The sequence below is a fragment of the Homalodisca vitripennis genome, chromosome 4 (assembly GCF_021130785.1).
Source record: "Homalodisca vitripennis isolate AUS2020 chromosome 4, UT_GWSS_2.1, whole genome shotgun sequence".
Taxonomy (NCBI): Eukaryota; Metazoa; Arthropoda; class Insecta; order Hemiptera; family Cicadellidae; genus Homalodisca; species Homalodisca vitripennis.
Genome location: NC_060210.1, coordinates 181,736,039 through 181,745,466, shown reverse-complemented (window position 1 = coordinate 181,745,466; position 9,428 = coordinate 181,736,039).

The following is a 9,428-nucleotide window of genomic DNA, read 5'->3' as shown; positions in this document are numbered from 1 at the left end:
GTATTGACGATATTCACGATTGTTGAGGGACGGTTTTATGTAGTAGGCTGTGCAGGTTTATTAATTTAAATTGATTACACATAAGTAGTGATGTAATTACAACACAGATGCTTGTATTGTCTGCAAAACACAGTACATAGTATACAAATGCATATTTGGTAAAATAGTTTTGACAAAAATAATTTTCTTGACTTCTAATATTGATGCTCCTGTTATTAAAAGCATTTGATAGAACATGATTTGATCTGTGGCTAGCACAGTGCACATATAATGCTCTTGGATGATCTTCCTTTATACGTGGCTGGACACCATTAAACTTTCAACTCATTGTGCTCACTCCATCATAACCTTGGCTAACAAGATTTTTCAAAACTCTTAACATTTGTTAATCATGGAAGTGACTACTTCTACAGGCGGGCTATACATGTGTTTTGCACGGGAGGAAACCTTCGTTTTCGCATCACGGAAACGTCACGCATTAAAAATAATTCTATTCCTGGCTGTTGGAGAATCTATTTTATAGCTTAGATGAATTTTTTCAAAATTAAATTATGAATTTTTAACGGTTATTGTTTTTTTTGTATTCTGTTACAATCACTGTTTGCTGTATAAGCTTAATTATTAAGATTTTGCCGTGGCTGTAGTAATGAGTTGTATTTATAACTTTGTCAATGATGTACATTTTTGTGGCAAATAGAAATTATGAAATGAAAATGAAAATCACGCATGTTCGTTCACCGCAGCTGGGGCGGGACTATCGTGGCCATTTTTATGTCAGTGTGTTTTCTCTGCTCTGTTCAGTGGCTATCCAGTCGTGCTAGGGAGAGGTTGCTGTCGCTTCTAGTTGAAGTGACTGCTTCTTTTGGCGGGGTATGGGTGTGTGTTTAAAGGATTAAACATAAATTCATTAGATATTTTCTAGCTAACAAAGCCATAATATAGTCATTTAATCCTGAAAGAAAAGTAGTTTTCTGTTGATCGTAGTTATTACCTTAACTCAATTTATTGCAATGGGATTACCTTACATTCACTAAAGAAATAAATTACATAAAACAGAATTCAATATAAATGTTGCTGAAGAAATGTAAAAAACCATTGTATTGACTTTTTAAAAGATAAATTAAATTTAACAATGTCAAACGGCAAAAAACATATAACACCGAGATATGGAACAACAATAGATGCTAGTTTACAAGATATTTAGCAAGATTTTATTTCAGAAATTTTCAGAGTTGAAATGCCTTCAACAATCATATCGATAATTTTCCACAAAACACAAAAAGTCCTGGTGAATACTAGCTGTTTTCTGAATCAATGAATCGCGAACGCATAAAGACATTTTTACGCCTGACACGTTCAGAGTTTCATCTGCTATTACAGTAAATGTTCCCACATTATTGGCATCTATAGGTAGCAGTTTCCGGGACTTTGCTCCCAAAAATGTCCACAAGACACACGGATTGAAAAAGATCTTCAGCTGACTGACAAAACAGTTTTACCTAGTGTTTTCTAGTCCGCTATTTTTCTTCGAATTGTTTGTTCAAAAGTTTTATTTAAGTGTTTTTAATTATTGTTTTCAACTTTTTACCGTGTTTAGATTGTATTTGTTTGATTAATTCACAAGATTCGTTCACACAAGAAATTTGATGTTCAATTTCAAATATTGTAAAACAAAGGCTTAACCTAAAATGTTTTAAACCTACTCCTACCGCTATGACAGCCAGCCAGGCTAATGAATTGTTCCCGCTCGGACAAAAATTCGACGTTAGACATGAATGAAATGCTAACTGTTCCTCTTCCCCGATAACAACAACGACTTCGTGAATCCAAAAAAGCGACATATTACTAAAACTGCAAATGCTTCTCCACCTCCTAAGAAGTACTACCTCGATGTGAGTGAGATTCATTCAAAAAACCGATTCAAGATACTTGAACCAACCCATACCAATGTTGCAGATCATAGCTACTGTCTTTCCTTCCTCACAACAAGGACATGAAATGGAACAAGGATCTCCTGATGATATAAAGAAAAAATAAATCACGATCTAAGATCCCACCAATATTTTTGCGTGACGTAAATAACCACCAAGAAATAATAAAAGATATTAAGTGTAATGTAATATCAAGTTTCACAAACTGAAATCAAAGCTAAATCGATCAAGATAAACCTAACAGAAATAAATGACTACAGGAAACTAACTAACTTTTATGAAACAAATCAAGTAAAGTTTTTCACGTTTAAACCTTCCAGGACAAAAAACCTTGAAGTGATCATTCGTAATGTTCCCTACTCTCTAACTGACGAAGAAATCAATCAAGAGTTATGTGACATGGGTTACCCGACCATTAAAGTATCAAGATTGTTCAACAAAAACAAAAGTCCAATGCCACTCTGTTTTGTAGAGCTGGAGAATTCGGAAAGTGGTCGTGATATTATGAAACCTTGAACAATTGTTTCACGCCATAGTTAAAGTGGAAATTAAAAGGAAGTCAAAAAACATCCCACAGTGTCTGAGATGCCAAGACTTTGGTCACACAAAAAACTTCTGCAAACTGGACCCTCGCTGTGTGCGGTGCTCGGGATCCCATCTCTATTCAGACTGCCCGGTCAGTAAAGAAACCAAACCAGTGTGTGTTAACTGCGGCGAGGAACATACTTCAAATTACAGGAGGTGTAAATACTACCAGGGCATCAAGCAGAAATTGACCGGTCGCAAGAAATCCTCCATAGGGAACGACCAAGAATCTTGTCCACAAGTTACAACGACACGACCCGAAAACTCAACGAACCTAGGGAAAACTCAACCAAAAATCATCTCCACCTCGATCTCCGTTGAATATGAACTCCCCCAGCTATGCTGAGGTGGGCTCATCCGTCGTACATTCCTTCAACTGCAAACTCCGTAGAGGATCCACAATCTCTGGAAGCAGGTAACATCTCAGGTCTTGACGAAATAATAAGCAATGTAGTAAAAATACTCATACCCCAGTTGAAAAAGGTTATTCAGCAGGTTATTGCTTCTTTCTTTAAAAAATGCCCGTGACTAACAATCAGGCCCCAACTCTCTTTAAAAACTTAATTGTTCTCAATTGGAATGCCAATGGCTTGAAAGACAAAAAACATCTCTTTACAGATTTCCTAGTAAGACATATATAGATGTTGCATGTGTCACTGAAACTCACTTCCTGCCCAATGATAAATTTAAAATAAGTGGCTATTCTATTTACAGACAGGACCGAGTGGCTCCTCATGCCTCTGGGGGTGTCGCAATTTTTGATCAAAAGAAACATAAAACACCACGAATTTCTTGCTCCCAGTTACAAAGTTTAGAAGCTGTTTCCATAAAAATATTTTTACAAAATGGACTCAACTTTCATTAGTATCAGCATACTTACCCTACCTCCTAACAAACGTTTTGTTGATGAAGATTTTTAATAGGATTCTCTATAATAATAGTCCTACTATTTTAATGGGAGATCTAAACAGTAAAAACACTTTATGGGGATGTCGCACTAATAACCCAAAGGGTAATAAATTGAATGACTACTTGATGCGTACAACTATTAATATATCTGCTCCTGTAGAACCAACATTTTATCCGTGGCAGAGAAACCAGCAACCTGACATATTAGATATTGTTTTGTTTAATAATTTCAATGAACCGATAGTACAGCAAACCTTATGCGAGTTAACGTCTGACCACTTACCAGTAATTGTAACTTTTTTCAATTAAAACCCGATTTTACCAATCCTCCATTGAAACTAATAAATGGTAAAGTTGACTGGGCTGTATTTCATAACGAATTAGAAACTAATTATTATCTTGCCGAATTGGTTTACAGTCTTTCGAAGATATTGACAACTGTGTACTACAATTCACTGAGCTGATTAAAAATTCGGTTAAAAAAGCAGTCGCAAAAACAATCACAAACCATGTTTTTGTCCTAATCGCCCTCCGCAAAGAATTCTTAATTTAATTAAAGAAAAACATGTTTTTAGGAGACGGTGGCAGAGACACAGGCATCCAGAAGATCGCATGCAGCTTAACAGGCTCATCAGGAAAATAAAATCAGAATTAGATATTTTCAAAATTAATGACTATCAGAAATATTTGAGTGAAATAAACCCAGGCGATAGTTCAATGTGGATGGCAACCAAAAGAATTCTCAGAACGCCTTCTACGATCCCTCCCCTTCAACAAGGCCAGGAGACGTACCAGAGTGACTCTGAAAAATGTGAGGTTTTTGCGAATTATTTTGAAAATGCTTTTTCCCCTAACCCTACTGTTAATTTGCAAACTGAAGATGAAGTCAACAGGTTTTTTAAATAGCACACTCTTATCTGCTGAGCTTCCCACTCAGTATATCTCAACATCTGAAATTTAGAAATGTTATCCAATACCTACCGTTGAGGAAAGCTCCTGGGTATGACTTGATAACAAACTTAATATTAAAGGAACTCCCGCCAACAGCCCATCAGCTATTAAAAAACTTTATTTAATGCATGCCTACACGTTGGTTACTTTCCTAAATCCTGGAAACATGCTGAAGTTATTGTTATCCACAAGCCGGTAAGCCTGTTAGAAATCCCTCTAGTTACAGACCCATCAGCCTACTACCCACTCTGGCAAAAGTATTTGAAAAGCTAATACAGAAGAGACTATGCAGATTCATTGAAGATGCTCAATGTATTCCTCCCCACCAATTCGGTTTTAGGGCAAAACATTCTACTACGCAGCAACTTGCGAGGTTAACACAAACAATAGTGCAAGGGTTTGAAAATAAAAGACACTCTGCTGCTTTGTTTCTGGATGTTGCTCAGGCCTTTGACAAAGTATGGCACAAAGGCCTTCTGTATAAGCTATTTCAAACTGGACTTCCAAATTACTTGCAAAACATCATCGAATCATTTTTAGAAACCCGGACTTTTTCAGTAAAAATAAAATTCTACTCATTCCACTGTTCGACAGATCCGGGCTGGTGTGCCACAAGGCTCAATTTTAGGACCTATCCTGTTTAATATGTTCATGCATGACCTACCCATTCCAGCTCATTCTACGCTTGCTCTTTTCGCTGATTGGACACTGCCTTGATTTCCCAACATCAAGACATTGACACAGCAGTTGACATGCTTCAGACTGATACAGACCTACTGTTGGATTGGTTCGTTAATTGGAAAATCGCACTTAACCCTCTAAAATGTGAAGCGAAAATATTTTCGCTAAGAAAATTCAATCCCTTAAGGAATATAGAAATTCAAGATAACATCATACCATGGAATGAAAATGACAGAACTGTTAAATATTTGGGTGTCTTATTAGTCTCTAAACTTACTTATAAACAGCACATAAATTCAAAATTAAATCAAGCAAACACAAGATTGGCACAAATGTACCCAATTATCAATAGAAGATCATCTCTTAAACTTAAATGCGCTCTTTTAATCTACCAAGGAATATTCAGACCCCTCTTAACTTATGCTTGTCCAGTTTGGGGTCCTTGCCTCCATAAATCAAAAATGAACAAACTTCAAGTATTTTCAAAACAAGTTTTTGAGAATAGCAACAAATTCTCCATGGTTTGTTAGAAACCGACAGATTCATAATGAATTTAGAAATTCCGACCATCTGTGACTACATCCGAAAACTAAGTGCTACATTTCTAGAAACTCTGGACCAATCAACAGGTGCTGTCCATTTTAACATTGGCCAAAGAACTGTCAACAGAAGACTGAAAGCACGTCTTGTTCAAGACATTTTATTATAATTTGAAACTTACATTGTTTGTCAAGTACTAATTTTATTGTTTATTTTCTGTTAACTGTATTATGTTATAGGGTGTCTCCATTGGAGCAAACCCACTAATGTTAATATTTCTATGTTTCTTCTGTTCTCTATGATTCAAAACTTCTCTTGTATAATTATTTACTTGTAATAATTGAACCAGAAATAAAGCTTTTGAAAAAAAAAAAAAAAAAAAAAACAAGACACACCAGAACAGAACTAACCTTGAAACATCAAACATATGGTAAAAAAATGCAAAAAAACTACAGATTGTAAATTCAATCTACTGACGGAATCCATAGAGTACACAATAAAAACTGTACAGCCAACATTATCACAAAAACAGTGGTAAGTCATTGTTAAAAGCCGGTAACAATATTTGATATCAGCGCAATCCTGCGTTGTGTACTGTAATGCCTCTATTTTTATTAGTATATATTGTATAACCAAAGAAGTATCTATTTACAAACAAGGCAGGAGTACGCTACTCCACGTGTCGATTAATTAAGGTTGCAATCAAATCAAAAGTCTATAGCATTTCATTCTTAATATATCTTGTAGACAGACAGACAAACAATGATATAGAAAATATATGTATGTCCCCTACGTAGACAAAATTAAAATGTTATCAGTGAAGGGACGTAGCCAGGAAATATTGAGGGGGATCAACGAAATTGGAAATCTCCCTCGGAAATATTCAAATTTTAAAACTTCTAAATTTAAAAAGCAAAATAAAAATTGACTTTATCACAAAGATTTTAAAGCTTTTAATAGTTTGTATTGACGATATTCACGATTGTTGAGGGACGGTTTTATGTAGTAGGCTGTGCAGGTTTATTAATTTAAATTGATTACACATAAGTAGTGATGTAATTACAACACAGATGCTTGTATTGTCTGCAAAACATGTCTAAAATTTAATTTTGTACAGTAATTAATGTACAGTAGAATTTGTACAGTAGAAATAATGTAAGTTGCATTCTTAGGACTGTTGATCAAATGCTCTCTTAGTTCCTTATCCCCTTGAAAAAGCCTTGAATTTCTCATCTTTAGACTTGGGCTTATGCAAGTCAGTAAGACCACAGTTACTACAACCAAGTTATGCCCATCGCCTTTCAAAGGCAACACTTGCTCCCACATAAATAATTGTTTCAATTTAATTCAACCTGTTTTTTCTTTTGACGTGTATCTGAGAAGCAACACATGAGCATAATTTTTACCTTTAAAAAACCTTAGCAAAGGTAGAACATTTTTTGATAATTTGTTGCATCATGTTTATTAGACTCTTCTGACGCATCTTTCCATTTGATAAAAGGTGATGACACTAGAGAGCCAATGTGTTCATGGGACCCATTTCCAACTGCTTTAGTACAACATGCAACCGAATACTTATAGTAAGTCCCATCGGCTGATTTAGAGTAAGCTAACCAGATAAATCGTTTCAACCAGTTTCTTTTGAAATATAACTGTTTTCTTTTACCTACTAATCTAGAAGAGAATACAAAGTTATCATTTGGTTCATCTACTGCAAATAAAACCTTGCTACGTAGCTCTTGCAGCTGTTACTTGAAAACTTGAGACTACGACGAGTAGAAAACAGGTATTCGGAAATTTTACCAATATCATAACTTCATTTCTGTATTTCCCCAATACTTAGCCCGAGTGGAAGACGATGAAGTGCATGGAGCTCCTGTGTCTTTAACAGTTAGATGTGGCAAAGTTGAAACACTACTGAAATTATTTACAGTACTTATATCTTGTTTTCGACGTTCGATGGAAAAACAATACAAAAACCAAATGTTTGATCATTACATTGCTTTATTATGGAAAATTTTACACGGTTTACTATAACCGTATTAAAACCATTTAATACATTTTCATTTATATGCTGATATAACGACTAGTTAGCACTTTTGTAGTTACGCTGGGCCACTACCTATGCATCGCCTTCTGCACACCCTGACGAAGGGGCTGTTGACTTTGATGGTCTGTGTAAGGGCTCGCCCGCTTGGTTTCTGATGCGCCTTTTCATGTTACAACACAAATAGAGCTTGTAAAGACAGTCATAATAGACAGAAGTCAGGCTCTAAGAGATTGCATAGTAAAATTAGTTTAAAATGATTTGGTAATAAAGTTAAAGTAATAGCCGATATAGTAATACTTAATTACTTAAATAAAAATAATCGCTTATTAAAAAAAGTAATTTGAAAAATTAACATTAGGGGGCAGATCCGGACCTCTTGGACCCCCTCGCTGGCTACGTCCCTGTATCAGTGATAGGCTTCAATGCCCTCAGTCAAATTCCACAATAAGACTTGCACCATCGTAGAGCTCATTCTTGTCTATGCAGAAATTAAGTTTGATGCAATATTTAAAGTCCAAAAATGAAATCTTTTACGAAATATTCTTAAAAAATAATCTTTATGAACACGATAAGTTAACATTTTTGTTCGGTTCATTAAGTTGGGATTGATATCAGTGTTTAGATAACGGAAGGTCTTTACAAAAGATTATGTATGTATAGATGTAGATAGGCTATATGTAAATATGTATTACAGTTCAAATCATATGGTTGTGCTCAATTTATTACACATTGATTTATTCTGGGATTTTCTCGTTTCCACCATGGTTACCCATTATGGATAGGCCCAATGTAAAAACATTTGCTAACTCTTAGCCAAATTCCATGGAGTGACATGCACCATTATCGAACTCAGTGTTACCTATATAGAAATGAGGGTTCATATAAAATTTAAAAGCAGGTCGTTTTAGAGATAAAGAGTAGACAGATATAAATGAAATTGTCCAGCATCTTGAGTGATTTACTTCGCTGACGCTGTCTATATACTTATAGGCTACCATGAGATCTCGGAAGTTCTCGTCCACCAACATCAAACCTTTGTCTTTCTAGAGAATAGGCCTTACATCCATATGGGACAGAAACTTTGTTCGGTGTTCAGTAATACATAAACAGCGAACAGTCATGATATAACTGTAAATTGTTTTGTTTATAATTGTAATCCGTTTAATCTTATAGTAGTTATCTCATTTTTATAGATGAAATTCAAAATATTGAATATATTTTATTGTTGCCAGAGTTTATTAAACATAACGTATTGTGTTTAATAAACTCATTGTTTCTTCAGTTTGCCGCTAGATAGTGCAACCATTACGTGTTTAGTGACAGCAGAGCAGAATTTAGCATTGGACAGTGGGCACTATCTTCACGTCATAGACTGATACCTGATACGTAATCAAAGGGCATGACCCCATATATACGAGTAGATTGCAACAGTTGTGCACATAGTTAGGAGCCTCTAACGTAAATCTATTCAGTGATTGCCTGACTATGTTCAGCGTTGTTCTAAAGAAGCTTTCTTGTCTTAAATTTATTCGTTTTAAATATCAGAGAACCAACTATATCTTTAACAATAACTAATTAGCGTATAAGTAACCATTAGTAACTCTGCTTTTTAAATAACCTATTTTTCTGTCTTGTATAATTAATTTTTTAAAAGTGACGACATTGTTGGATCAATAAAATAAAATATGATAGGCCGAGGCTACTAGAGATTTTTCATTAGAGGAATACTGAAGAAGATTGATTAGTACATTGACAGGACAGACCAATAATACTGTACAATA